We start from the raw sequence: 15353 nt of genomic DNA, 5'->3' as shown, positions 1-15353 counted from the left end.
AGAGTGGGCTCGTTCTCCTCATTACAGGCCAGTCAAGCTGAACAGAAGCACATCAGCTGAGAGGAGGCGGCACGGGATGTTCTTGTCGTCATGTTAACAACATTTGACAACAACCATGCAACAGGAAACTCAGCCAGGCAGGACTGCAACCCTTTCAAGCTGAAAAAGCATTATGACGCATCATTTCTGATACGATGACAATCCAGCAATATGTATTTTTAAAAAGCCATTGTGCTTGTTATGTTGGGCGGTTAAGTAAAGTTCTAGTTACTTTGAGTGAAATTGGAGGTACAAAAACACTGAGTTTTTCTAAATCATTCCTTTTTTAAAAAACATATGTATTAGTTTTAAATATATAGAATCAGATACCTAAAACACATCATAGACAAAATTAAATGAAATACATTAAGAAAAAGAGCAGGAGGAAACTTCCAGATTCACAATATTTCCAGTCATGCAGATCAGTATGTCAAAGCTGTCCACTGTCTATAGCACATGCCACAGACTTTCAAAATATTAGCCCTGAATTTTGCAATTAAGGTAAGTCTTGGCACACTTTTGAATATTGTCACCATGCGTAGACTTAAAATGTATAGTTATTTTTCAGCATATTTTACATTGTGTTTGGAAAATCCCTATAATATTGTACACTAGCTCCAACTTTGCATATCATAGATTGGAGAACTGTTCAGCAGTAGTGAAGATTTACATTTTACCAACCGACGTCTGCTTTTCTAACACGTTAATATAAAATTGTAGCTTGGACACTGACTAATTTGATATAGTGGCACCACAAGGCTGCAAGTCATTTGCTCACATCGTGCTCCAAACACCTTTGCGTACATGTACTGACAGTCATTTTGACAAAGATACTGACTGATATTCGCTACTCCACAGCGCAAGAATGGAAACCTACCTGTAATTGGAATATTGATTGTCTGTCTTACGGAGTTTGTAGACAAATACATCAGTGTGATCAGTAAACACTCTCCCCAGCTCCCGATTCCAGGGAAGCCGATACACCAGACTAATGCAAATGAATGGTGAGCAGGCCCTACAACAGAACGCAGAGAAGAAGGAAACAGTGACTTATCCACAGATATAAATCATCAACAGGTTACTGCAATGCAGTAAACCTCAATATATTCAATTAGTGTTAATTCTTTGTATAATATAAATTTACACTGTGCAATGAGTACATATTCAGCTGGTGTAAAAATATCACAGCATACACCCACTAAATGACTACAAAACTTTATCAGAGGGTTAAAATCTATTTATTTTGTTCTTAAAATCTCCTCTTGCTGTGGATATTTGCACATTCCTCTTCTTCTGACTTACCATAAGGTCATTAATCTTCGATGAGTTCATAAACCATTTGTTAGAATAATGCATTTTGCATTGTCCAGCAGGTTTGCAGAGGAACATTGCCTCTCTTGTGCCCTGTTGTCATTTCACAACACTGCGCATGGCCCTACATCAGCATATACTATTTATATTTCCTGCATTGTGCACATGCAGCCACTCTATGCAATTTTGCTGTAGCCTAGAGGCCTCTGGTATGGAATATTTTACTCTGTATGAGTGACAGCAGCTATGTCCCTGGCTACAGTATGCCAACTTCACTGATGTGAGATGAAGATCAAGTACTTGTTTTGCTATAAGGCACATCAGAGATCCTAAAAGTTGAAAAAGCTCCACTGTTACAGAAATGATACTTTGCATCCATGCTATGATATACATATTCTCTGCCTGTACTCTAGATGTTGGAGTCTCTAGTCTTGGCCAAATGTTTAAACCCCTCCAGTCCCCAACCCTCTAAGATTCAGGCTCTGGCAGTTTAACAAGCTTGGACCTGACAGCACCAGCTACTGAAAGGCAGTTTATGACCTCCATGTAATCAGCAGTAAATGCTGCCACCATCTGTCTCTTTTTACTCAATTATCTGACCCAGTGACTTTAACTGACAAACACTGCTCAGGTAAACAGTAACGCAAATCCCCCAGCTAAGATTATGACACATCTATACATCATCTCACACTCTTTATGACTTATTTTTGGTCAGCTCTCATGCCAACAGTGCTTCAGTTATGAGCAGAACATTCTAGTATGAATCATAGATCCTATACAATCACGGCTATGGGGGCGTTATTACTTGAATCCTCATTGCCGATTCATTTTAAAAGGGTCACATACAGTATATCAGTCTCTTAACTGGGTTTATAATGATTCATCACAGTATGTTAAAATCAATTCATTAAGAACTGTTGATTAAAGGGAAAGCCTCATACAGCACCTTTGCTGGGCTCATTTTCTTTTGCTCCACTCTTGCACAGCCTAGTGGACAATGTGTGGATGGTAAATAGTACGACATTTTCAACAAAGCTTTGCAAAACAGGGTAAAATACTGTGTATCTCTGTATTTAAAGAAAAGTCTCATCTTCAAACATTTTAATGTCAGAAATCACTGGTGTAATAGTCATTTTTTTTCTTATATGGTTCATAACCACAAATGCTTGAAGTAAAACAGAATAAAAAAGAGAATATGTAACAAAAGATTTAGACTATGCTGATGATGCTGATATAAGCAGCGGTGAAAGAAATATGACTTAAAGGGGTTGTATCATAAAAAACTAATTTGCATATATGGAATGCCTTCCAGCCAACAAACCTTGAAATCAGACAACCCAGTCAGTTTTTTGTGGCCTACATCATAAACCGTAATTCAACAAGCCATTCAGATTTGCCTCCCCTTCCTATTTCACACGCAGGCTCATTACAATATACCACCCCCCATCCGAGTTTCTCCACACACGGCCCGAGAACTACCTTTGCAAAGATGCATTATATTCCATCACAAATCAATCAGAGCAGATTGGGCGTTTTTTGACTGGAGGGGGCTTACACTAAAACAAAATGTTTCAGATAGACGGTGAAAACAGGTATATTCAGAATGACAGAATGAGAAAATTGTGTTTTTTGAACATTAATTCATGTAAACCTGTTCTAGTAGACCCCCAAATACAAGTAGGAACCTGACAATGAGCATATGTCATCTCCTTTAAAGAAAAGTGGCAATATAACAACACCCTAAAGTATAAGTATAAAGTTGATTCTATTTTTATTTTATGCAACAAGATGAAAAAAAAAAAACATTTGGGAGAATGGGCTCTTCTAATGTTGTTGTCGACAATTTTCATCTTATTCATTCTTTTTAGCACACGTTGACCTCATGTAAATTCCAGCAAATGTAGCTTTGCGTAACTTCAATCTTAGCATTTCTATCATCCATATAACTCAAAACAACTGTGGCGGCATTTTAACTATAATGTATCATATTTTATAAGCTGATTAAATATTTGGTATGCAAAATCAAACCGAGTGGTAACCACAACTATTAAATAAATCTTGTTGAATAAAAATAACAATATTTCCCTCTGAAATGTAGGAAAGTAGAAATTTAAATTAACATGAAATTAAAATACTCAGGTAAAGTACAAGTTCCTCAAAATAAACTCAATACTTGACTAAATATACAGCACTGCACATAAGGCAGTAGTACTGAGCCTTTATTCATGCATGACAACCACCTATCACACAAGAATTTAACTGAATGATTGTCATTTAATGTGAGTAAAACAGGTAAATCTTTAATCTGCTGATGGTTAAAATCCTTATAGGCACTGGTGTCTCATGGCCCTCTTATTCTGAGAGAACTGTTACTGTTACATTGACTTGTCTCTGACTGCTTGAGACTGTCACCTACTCCTTCTCGTCCTCTTACACTCCCTTAACCATCACAATTATTAACTCACCTCAAAAGCTCTCCTTACATACGTCTCTTCTATTCCTGCTGTGGTCTCTGTCCCTTTAAATGCTTATGAGACATGATGTCAGAGTGTAGGATAGGAACAGTGACGCCACAGCTGCTTACTCACTAACAGGGACATCATGATGCTTAGAGTCACAGGATCTCTGCCAGGTCTTGTAGATGTAACCCTTTTTCACACTGCATGGTCATAATGCAAAAATCATTTCAGAGCATCCAAGGGATTTTTTCTTTTTTTAAACTAATAAATAGATGACACATTAATAATAATAAAAAAAAGCTAAGTGCACTCAATCTATAGGCAGCAGATCATCCACGGAGAGAGTTTTATCAGCTACATAGTACCTCATGTCCAGCTGACAGTACACTCATGTAAAGCTTTTAGGATTTAAATGTGTTGTCCACACAGCGTCAAAGCACAGGAGGTTGCCATGCCAACTGGCATCAGCCTGAGGGGTTTTCTAGTTGAGCAAAGGTCACAAGGTTCATTTCTGTGATGAATTCATAGAAGGCATATGCCACCTGTCAATAAGGCTCAAGTGTCAACAAGACACCTGCCGCCTCACCGGCCTTGTTGCTGATAATCATTTCATCATCTTCCTTCACCCATGTCCCCCCTCTTCCTGCACAATCAGGCAGGTGTGGGCCACTTCATCAAAGTGGTTACATTTGGCTGCTTTCTCCCATTCAAGGTGTCTGAGGGGAAAAATGATGATGAGATCTGGGAGGTTTTTTATAACAACACCAAAGCCCAGTGATTTATGAGCTGAATACAAGCAAACATCTTCAGCTGGCAGTCTTCAGGACAGACAAGTGTCTAAAGATGAATCTGAGGTGAGAGGAAGCTGTAAGATAAGGGTGTTTTCAGTTTTCTCCACTAGGAGTCTAAATTGAGCCACAAAGAACCACATAACAGCCACAACAGAGCTACTGTGTGTTACTACAGTGTGTTACTACAGTGTCATTACTGAAAAGCTTGATAACATCCCATGAATGCTGTTTTCAAAAATAAGAGCAGATAATGACACTGTTTTGGATGACAATTGCTAAATAAAGAAATTGACATTGTAGTGCAGGTCAATTGCAATGGGAAATAAGCGTCAAAGCAACTGAAAAAAAAAATTGAATTCTAATTGAAATCCCAGTTTGTATTGAACAATCTGATTAAATGTATTTTCTACATGTTATTTTCTATTCAAATTCCTGTTTCTAAAATCATTAATGATTTGACAATGTTTTAATTTTCCGCTTGCAGCACAAATATAAAGCCTCAAAACACATGTATTAGCTTCCTGAAGGTACTTTCTTTTATTTTTAGCCAAGCTATCTGCGTGGATTTACTGATTCTGTTAATTTTCCACTAAAAACCACCTTGAGGTTGACAAGGTTGGTTTTGAGTGAAATATCACAACAGTTATTAGATGGGTTGTCATACAATTTGACACACGTTCCCCTAAAGGTTAATTTCTAATAACTTCCGAGAATTTTCCTCTAGCACTATTAACAACAAGGTGGTTTATGAGCAAAAAGCTGCAAAACTAATGACATTCCTACCATCCTCAACTGTAGTTTGTATAGTGCGTATTTGCAAATGTCATGCTAGCACTTACATGGTGAAAATGGGAAAAAAATCCCTTCTAAACATCAGCAGTTAGCATTGTTACCATTGTTAATTTGAGCATGTTAGAATACTGATTCGTTCGAGCATTTTGCTCAAAACACAGCACAGCCTCACAGAACTGCTACCTTTGAAAGGCTGATCTATTGAAACATCTTGTTAAAATGTGAATTTGCATGTCACCTCTTTAGTCTTGCTGTGAGAGCCTTCCTAAAACAGCTCAGGGACTACTGCATGCTACTAATCTGATAAACTGAAGCTCTTTGCAGAACCCATTTCATCTTCACTCTTATTACATGCTGGTGAAATGGTAATTTGTTAGATTTTACTGTTGATCAGAGTAGCATAGTTTAGTCGAGCAAAACTATCAGGCAAAACAGCCCTCTGATATCAACTCCTGCTTTTCAATGTAACGCTAAGAAAATTTTAATTTGATCTGTTCTTCCTGAATGACTTCATATAAGAAACCTCTCACATGTGCAGAAGAAGAAATATACAACTTAGTTTTACTTTTCTGAATATTCTTTTACATTGTCTTTGTGTATTCCTTCCAGTTCTCTGTAACAGTAAGCTCTGTGCTGAGAAAAGATTTTACATTGAGTGAAACCTTTGATGCAGTGTGAAGAAGAGCACAGGACAGCCCTGTGAGAGGTCCTTTGCTCTGTGAAACAGACTTGTTTTAAGCCTTTGTAAATCCACCCAGACAGACATGCGAGTTGTGTCTCTGAGATGCCCTCCCTCTGAGACTAACATAGAATACATATCTTGAGTGCTGATAGTTTCAATGTCTCTTTTCTTTCCAGAGAAGATTAGTTAAACCCAGCCTTCACTGTTTGTTCACCTTATTTCCTGTGACCCTGTATATAATCATGGCCAGAACTGATTCTGGTCAGAGAGAATTCTACAGTTTTGTTGTAACCTTCTGTCTCCACTTCACAGATAATTGTAACTCATGTGAACCAGCTACAGAATTGGATCTGAAATACTTTTTCTTCAACACAGGTTTTAAGGGATGCCCATGATGAAATTAAAGGTCAAGCGTTGTCTCTTTCCCTATCCGGTGACCCACAGAATGGCCATGACTGTGTGATGCTGCTGCCTCGGCAGTCTGTGTCACGGTCAATCAACCACTGGTATAGGCTTCAGAGGCACACACCTCACTCTATAATCACTCCATAGGTATGGGGCTTATTGTGGAGAGGTAGAGAAGGGCAGTGACTGGCCACACACAGTAAATGTTTATGTGTCATTATTCAACCTACAAGACAATCTCTCCACTTCTACTCTCAAATTCATTTTTATTATGGTCCATTTAAAACCAGGATAAGAGGCTTTTAAATTTAATTTGTTGGAAAGTTTGGTAGTTTTATTTTTGTGGTGAACCGTTGCTACTGTACACACTTAATCCTGTGAATTTCCAATCGTTTTACATGCGAGTGGTTTAGAGAGAGTCAGGGAAATTGGCTCATCGCTCAATAGAGCTGTGAAATTTCTGCTGATGACATTTCCATTAACAACAGGACATAATATGTTTATAGATTCCTGTTTGCTTGGCCCTTTAATTTCACCTTCTGCAACACAGTTTCTAACAGCTGTGTGGGCGTGATGAGGAGGGAGGACTTTATAGATTGTCCATGCAGTGGATCTATAAGCAGTAAATTGTGCTGACAAAGCACGGTGAGGTGGCTTGGGTAGAAAACTCCATCGAATGGTGACTTATAGAACATGCATAGCTCAATTAAGACGGTACAATGAGATTGGATTGCAATAAGTAATTTTTAGTAAATGCATCTCAGGAAGTAAATGATTGTATACAGTACTATTGTACTTTTGAACCCGACATTTTTCAGAAGATAATGGTTTGAGCTCAAACAGATTTTCTAAACCAAAGGAAGAGCAAGAAGAAAAATCACTAATGTAAGCTATTGCAGCAGTTGCCAGACTTCCTGTTTCTGCGTTGTAGCCCTGGTTTCAGCTGTTCTGGTGTTAACAGACAACTCCTGCCACATGATGTCCATTAATTGTCAGTAAATTAGATCCAATTCTGTATGAGCAGGTCTGCTTATTGGGTATAATTGGGTTTGGGAGGCCCAGATGATGTGTCCCTTCCATGGCAAGAAGATTGTTGGATTCTTTGTGCCAGAGAAGATGTTTGTCCGTCTTGTACCGTCAGGATTATATGTAAGACCGTCATGTTGTGTGCAGAATCAAAAGAAGCCAAAGTTACCAGTGAAGGGGGATAAAAATATAATGCCTTTGCATTTTCATTACATAGACTATATTTAAATTGAAAATAACTGTAGATAACACATTCCTTCAATAAGCAGGCTATAATAATAAAATGTATAATTACCTTTAAAAAGGGGGCCTACATTTCTCTATTATCAGTGCACTAACCCAGTAATTGCATTTTTGTTTCATCCATAAAACAGACTGAAATTAAGGATGTATTTTCATCTTTAAGCATAAAACAACAAACAAAATAAATTATTATGATTATAGACTTCACCAGAAAATCTATTCTTGTGAAAGGACTATTGTCCTTTGCTGCCTTAGCTTTGATAACTGTCCAATTGTCGTATCTTTTTTAGAATGATACATGAAATATTGTCCCCTCTATTATTTTTTGACAAAAAAAACAAACAAACAAAGTCATGCAGAGAAGCTCCATGTACGTTTTTTTTTTCTTCAGTTTGGCAGTTCTTTTATATTTGAGACCATTCTAAACAGAAATGACACTGTGGAAGTGGTGGGGGAGGCGTCACACCTATAAATTGGATTCTTAGACACAGAAATGACACCCTGAGACAAACGCGGCCCCTTATATCGAGAGGATGCAGGTGGTGTTCTTGAGTCTCTTTGAATTGTTACAATAAAGAAGCTGCAGGACACCTGTATGGGCACATCTGCCCTATGATGATTACACATTAAGAATTACATTGGTCACCGGAAGCCATGAGCTACTGCTCCATGAACTGTTTATTTACGGAGTCATCAGGCTCTGGACAATTTCATCATGGGAAATAAACAACCAGGGTCACGTCCTTCACTGGTGAAATATGTCAACTCGTCTGTGAGGCACCGCATAAATAAAACATTCTGGCACAGAGACATAAAACTCAAATATTAGGTGCACACACTCACACACACGCTCGCACAAGGTTTAGGCAAGATGAAGCCCCGGTTAAACCATCAGTGTTAAAAAAAAAAATAATATATATATATATATATATATATATAGAGCTTGTGCTGACATTTCACTGCACCTAATTAACAGAATCCATCTGGGATGGCAGCTTTGCCATAATTTGGTTTTCCTTAAAGAGAGAAAGAGCTGGAAAACTCAGTGTGCATACTCTTTATAATGACGTTGCCATCAAAGAAACGATTCTCCTCAAATAAAACAAATCTGATCCTAAAGTAAGGAAAAGCAGCATGTTTGTAGTCTGACATCCAACATGTAAAGTATGCTTTATATCATGTCATTAACATGGTTTAAAATAAAAAGTGGAAAAGCCACCAGATCCACATTATATGTGTTATTGGATAAGCACTATTGTACCAGCATTACTGCTTTGACAAATTAGCTTTCCCACTCTATGTCAGCTCCTGCTCCTCCTTCACCTGCCCTAGTGTTTGATGCATGAATCAGAAGATGGATTCAAATAAAATTTGAGCATAATTGCTGGTCTCAAAATGAATCAAAGCATTTATTCAAAGAACGACAGGCATGATAGGCATGCCGAGTTATAGCACACCCTCTCATTTTGTGCTAATAATTGAGTTGAATCTAAACCGTGCTCTCCCCTCCGCACAAACACAGCTTTTTAAAAATGGTGTTTTAACTGTTTTCATCTGGCTGTGACGCCCGTAAAGCATGTCCACTGATAACGTTGTGTGTGGGTTGGGAACTCTCATGGGAAATCTAGTAGTTTGTTTGGCGGGAAACAGGAGGCGTAAACAAATGGAAGGCGGTGGAGGATTTACAGCTTCCTGATGCATACATCTCTGTAGTGGGACAAGCCCACCTGCTCCGCCATGGCTCATTCTGACAGGCTGCAAAGAGACAGTCGGAGAGACTAACCTGCTGCTACTGTGAGTCTTAGGATGTACTGCTGCTTTTCTGTCATACAATGCTGAAGTAAAATGTACTAAAACTGCAGAATTACCTCCCAAGCAGTAAATTAAACTGAGGTATATACATGGGTGGCTGGAAAGAGCTGGGAGTGGATTTGTGTCTGCTATAAAGGTTGATAATTAGACACAACTGCCCTGTAGTTGGTTTAACGTCTTTTTTAGGGACATTCTGGATGATAAAAAGGTAAGCCATTCCCTTATATCAGTTGAATGCAGCCATGATGCATACCAGGAATTCAATTTCAATGCAGCTCAGGAGCCTTGACATGTCAATCCCTCGTTCGCTCCCATCATCCCTGTCACGTTCCAGTCAATAAAACAAACATGCCTTTGTCCTTAAGAATAAGAGTTATATATATTTTATCAAGTTCTGACAGAAATCAATAACCAAAGTACTTGAATATTTTGAAGATTTATCTATGAAGAACTCTATTCAGGAACAAAAATACACTGTAGAGCTCTGAACAAGTCAGCCAAATATCAAATGGTACAGAAGTAAACTTCAGTTGTAACAGAGACTATTTACAGTATGATAGCATCTACACTGTGGGCCAATCTGGACATTAATTACCTATAAATGAGTACATAATGTATAATATGCATTATGTTGCACATTACATTGGTATGCAACCGCTGATGCGTTTATTTTTTTATTGCAGGTTCCCTCGACTATAAAGCTAGGCTATTGTATTACATCCTAGATAGTGAGGCAATGTTTTACTGTGAGATAATAAAAAGCAAAATCCATCTGCAAACGCATGACCGTTTCCCCTCTAGGAAAGATTCAGTGGGCATATTGTAAAATCCATGGTAATTATCTTGCAATATTGGTTTTATTACTGAAGAAAGTATCCCAAAACACATGCTGCTTTCTGCTATAATTTAAATGCTTCACTGCCAAATCATGAGGGGAGGGTTGTACCCACAAAGCAAATAGACAAAATCAAGTAAGGACCTGTCCAGATTTACTCTCCATGGTATTGTTTATTGTAGAGAGTCATGAACTCACATTAAAAACGTAAACATTAACTTCCGTCTCTTTGTGATTTTGGATGAAGTATTATGTTTCTAACAATGCAGGGCATACTTCCCTTCCCTGCTACTTCCCAACTACTGCATTACTGTAAATTTGGCATAGTATTCAATAAAATCAACAATGTTTTATTGTTGTAATCACTGTTGTAGGTTAACCTTGTGCATTCAAGCACAGTTTAATCTCCGGGGTTTAAAACAGGTTTACATATGCCTTTTGCTATTAATGTCCTCTCATATACACACACATATTGTATTTGCTGTATCTAAATGTTTTAAAATTAAATCACTGTAGATGATGCTGAGTCAAATATTCAAAACCAATCCATGTATTTTGACTACAAAAGAAGGAATTTATCTATACCTATTCCAATTAATTTATACGCATTACTTAAAAAATGAGACAAATTTAAGATAAGATAAGTTAATTTACAAATTTGTGAAACATTTTGAAATATCGTGCTACAGGAAAAGTCAGTGGATCATTACAGTTAATACAATTCAGCCTAAGGGAAAAGGATGTCTGAACTAAATTTCTTGACAATCATTCCTATAAGAAACATTTCCCTAAAAACAACAAATGTCATCACATGGTATAGAAATAAAGTGGATAGACGTACTGCATGACAAACTGACATTGCCATCCATTGAGCTCCGCCGGTATAGCTAAAAATCTTCAGGTTTTAACACAACAGGAGTTTAAGAGAGTCATTTCATATCAGGATGTTCGATACGGTCTCCTGTGGAAAACCCTTTCAATAGCTACTTAAAGCCATGCACTGATCCTTTTAAAGGGTCTAGCTGTGGCCTTTAAACAAGATTTCTTGGCATGGAAACACCTTGTGCACAATTTTCAGTTTCTCTCCCTTGATTTATTCTTTGTCTGGTGATGTTGGTGCATCACAGTGGGGAATCCCTAAAGCCTAACATACATCTTTCAAGTCACTTCCTGCTAACCAGCCAATATATGTGGGTTCACCATGCCTCTTGCCTGATTAACTTCTTGTCAGAGGAGAATGGACCCAATAGGAGTGAAACCTCAGAAATAATTGCACTTACTGAAACCATCGATGGAGAGCAATCTACTGTAAGACTTTATTCCTGATCCCCATCTTCCATCCTCCTGAGACCATCCAACTGTAATGTACGTAAAGATCTCTGTATAGAATCACACAGCTCACTGTCAGACCTTATGTGGCCCTGGACTAAAGATTGAGAGGGTCTGTGTATAATCCTGAAGGAATACTCCTCTAACTCTGTGCAGAGGCCTATCAATAAAAAGATTACACCTTTTCATTTTTGCTTCACATGCTTGTAAGAAATCAGAGAGGTATTGTACTGTTTCAATGTGCAAGGATGTATTTCTGATTTGAGAGCCATTAAGAGGTCGATTTTTGCCTTCTGGCTTTCATTATTTCATATTTTAAATTCAATCCTGAGGGGATTGGAGAGGGAAAACTTCACGGTGCATATAGAGCACAGCGCCGGCCTCTGCCCGGCTAAAACCAGTCTGCCAGCGCAGTGCAGTAGGGCATGAGGCCTGTTATAATTGCATCCGCTGTTGGAGGTCAACGAATATTGGGTTGAATGTGTATTACAGATGGAACCCTGTAGAGTGAGAGGAGCCCATTACCGCAAGTCCAGGACAAGAGTGAAAAAATGAAATGGCTTTTAAAAAAAAAAAAAAAAAAAAAATGGCTGCTGTAACATTTCGGTGCCATACGTTGGTGGAGTAACTGTGTCAGTTGCAGCGGGGGGAGTCGGTGAGGAAGTGGGAGGCTCAACAGGCTCGGAGATGATCGAGTGATACGAGAGCAAGGTGTAATTTCCTGGAAGTCCCCCAGAGAATCCCTTCCCTGGATGGGAATTGTCACAAATTGTACATACACTGCAGCAAATACACACTGTAGCTTGATTCTCTATTGTGTCTACCCACACCCACCCACACACACCCACACACAGAGAGAGAGAGAGTCAGAGAGAGAGACAGAGAGTCAGAGAGAGAGACAGAGAGTCAGAGAGAGAGAGAACCAGATCTGTTCTGCACTTCTTTTTACTGAGGGAGTAATTGGCTCCAGTAGCAGCTACAGATGCTGCTGGGGAGAAATGGGGCAAATAAAACAAATCTAATTGCAAATAAGTTACCTGGTGAGTTCAGTTAGATATTTTCCTACAGGGCCTTGGAGGGAAGAAAAAAAAAAGACAAGAGGGGTGGGGTGGTGGTGGTGGGGGAGTACACCTACTGAGATACACCCAACGCCGCACCTGCCACACCTGTTGGGTTAATTGGATTTTATGACATTCAGATTCTGATCATCTGCTATACAGTACACTGGTAAGATTATATGTCCTTATTATTTTCCAGGCCTGAAGAGGGCAGACGGGTCCTACTTTAAACTAGGAAGGCTGCAGTCACATCCACAGTGTTTGTTCATTCAATCTGAGGTATTTCAGCTCATTATAAACTACTGTTGTCTTTTATTCACAGCTGTAGAATTTATCATGAATTATTATTAAAAATGAAGCGCATGCAGCTCCACATCGAAGCCACATAAACCTACACATAACAGTATTGTATTCAAATGCATTGGGCTCGGCAAACACACCCCTATCAGTTCCATTAGTTCCACCAATGTAACAGTGACAATAGCTTGATAACCTCCCAGCAGGCAACAACAATCAGGCGAACTAGAAGTGTATTTCTCTGTGACGTGAGCCGTAAAAGGCATCCATCCAAAGAAGTGTGTGTGTGTGTGTGTGTGTGTGTGTGTGTGTGTGTGTGTGTGTGTGTGTGTGTGTGTGTTCTAACAAAAGCCAGCACAGTGGCATATTGGCTGGAGAGCATAGAAAACACCTGTCTTCTTATCTTTATGATGCTGAGGTGGTGGAGCTTTCCATGGTTGAAGCTTTTACAAGAGCAGGAGTTCCCCTTTATTCACATCCTTTTGTTTTCTGTCAAGGAGAGTTCATGTCTGCTACTGTGGAGCTACCATTTATAGTCACATCAATATGGGGATGCTAGGCTTCACGTTTGAATATGCAGAGAAAAAAACCCTTTTCACACAATTATGTTAATTGAATGTCCAGGATAGTAAATCAGATCTCTAGTTTGATCATTTTCATTCTATAGAGACAGAAGAAGGGACTGCAAGGATCAACAGATTTTGCTGATACTAAAGAGCCTATTAAAACAACTTGGACATCCCTGGAAATCCTACTTGTCCTTTCATTAAGAAAATGCTGGAAACGGCAAAAACAGGACACGGCCATCAGAAAATGACTATCCTTTAAACTGAAGGAGACAAGCTACTTAACTTGTGAAATGGTCCTTTTAGAGAGAATGTGGTTATTATAGAAAACAAAATGGTGCAATTTCTGAAGCAGTAATAACACATAAATAAACAGTTTTCCCTTTGTAATCACATTTCTGCATTGTTAAACTCAGTGGTGAGGAGCAGATTGACGTCATTACTTTGTGGTCACCGGATCCATCGCTCTCACTGTAATAGTCCATAAAATTCTACTGCAATCATCTCTCTTAGTACAGTAATGTTGCAATGTCTTTGAGAAACAATGGGATGACTCGCACAAGATGATATGTCTTTGGATTCTGTTGCGAGATCGGCTTGTCTCAGACAAAATAATAGCAGTGGATGCCGCTCTGTCCTCCCTTTCATACTGGAAATGAAAATGAATCAGGGCAAAAGATAAAAGCTTGACAAGCACCACAGTCAATCCTTCAGTTTAACAGCCAGAGAATTCACTACTGAACAAATGAAAGTGGGCTGCTGGGGAGAGGGGAAAAGCATTATTGTGAAAGCGAGAACTGAGCGGTAATGTGTGTGTGTGTGTGTGTGTGTGTGTGTGTGTGTGTGTGTGTGTGTGTGTGTGTGTGTGTGTGTGTGTGTGTGTGTGCCTTTTTAGCCACTGTGCACTTTCTCACTTACAGAGTGAGAAAAGAAAGGAGGCAAGCATGTGTTTAGAGGATGTGGGTTTTGAATGGAGAGGATGTGTGAGCTTTAGGCCTTCCTCAGAGAGGAAGAGCAGATTTGACCAAATAAACTGCCCCGACTCTGATGTCTGTTGCCCTTCTCTCTGAGGGGAACCGCTGTATTACTCACTGCAGCTCGGTTGAAGCTGTGGCCGCTTGGCAGTGATGCAGTGACTTCTAATCGGTAAGTAAGTCTAGCATCAGCATTTCACACAAGACGTGTTGCTGTCTCTCGAGCCGCTGACCTAATCGCTGGAGCTAGCAATGAGCGGACTAATCCATCAATGTGACACCACCGTTCCCCCCATGCCCACCGCCTTCACCACACACATCTCTACGTACACACCTAGTCTATTTTTGTGGGTGTGGACAGTGAGAAACAGGGACACCAGGATGTTAAACTGTAAACCCAGGGTCAAAATGACAAAGATTTCTGCTTAGGTTGTGTTTTCTGATAGGGAGAAGCTTCAGTGTGGCGGATTTGGGAGTTTTCACAGTCACAGGCCTCTAAAAGTTACAGTGTCCTTTACCCCTAATCAGATAACCACATGTCCTGCGTGAGGTCCTACAGGCTGCACTAATCTCATTACAACCCCCATGTGGAGGAGCTGCAGAGGAGTCCCTCGGAGGCCACACCTGCTCACACAACAGAGCCCTGTGCACTGATCTAATCAGGTGATATGCTCATCATTGATTTTCAGCTATAACATTTTGAATAGGATTGAAGGGAATTAAAGCAAGGAGAC

The 15353-nt window shown here is 39.3% G+C and overlaps 1 protein-coding gene across 3 annotated transcripts in view; it reads right to left on the bottom strand.

Annotated features, from left to right (window-relative positions):
* c15h14orf180 (chromosome 15 C14orf180 homolog) overlaps positions 1–15353 on the bottom strand; it is a 138256-nt gene that overhangs the window by 14911 nt on the left and 107992 nt on the right. Inside the window, exon 2 of one of the 3 annotated variants that reach the window (XM_054613842.1) lies at positions 917–1054. The exons of the other annotated variants lie outside the window; for them this stretch is intronic. The gene's annotated coding sequence lies outside the window, so the exon portion shown is untranslated. The remainder of the gene's footprint in view (positions 1–916; positions 1055–15353) is intronic. 3 annotated transcript variants of the gene reach the window in all.

Source organism: Anoplopoma fimbria, chromosome 15 (assembly GCF_027596085.1).
Source record: "Anoplopoma fimbria isolate UVic2021 breed Golden Eagle Sablefish chromosome 15, Afim_UVic_2022, whole genome shotgun sequence".
Taxonomy (NCBI): Eukaryota; Metazoa; Chordata; class Actinopteri; order Perciformes; family Anoplopomatidae; genus Anoplopoma; species Anoplopoma fimbria.
The sequence above is the reverse complement of the archived record's forward strand: the minus strand, read 5'-3'. Positions and strand labels throughout refer to the sequence as shown.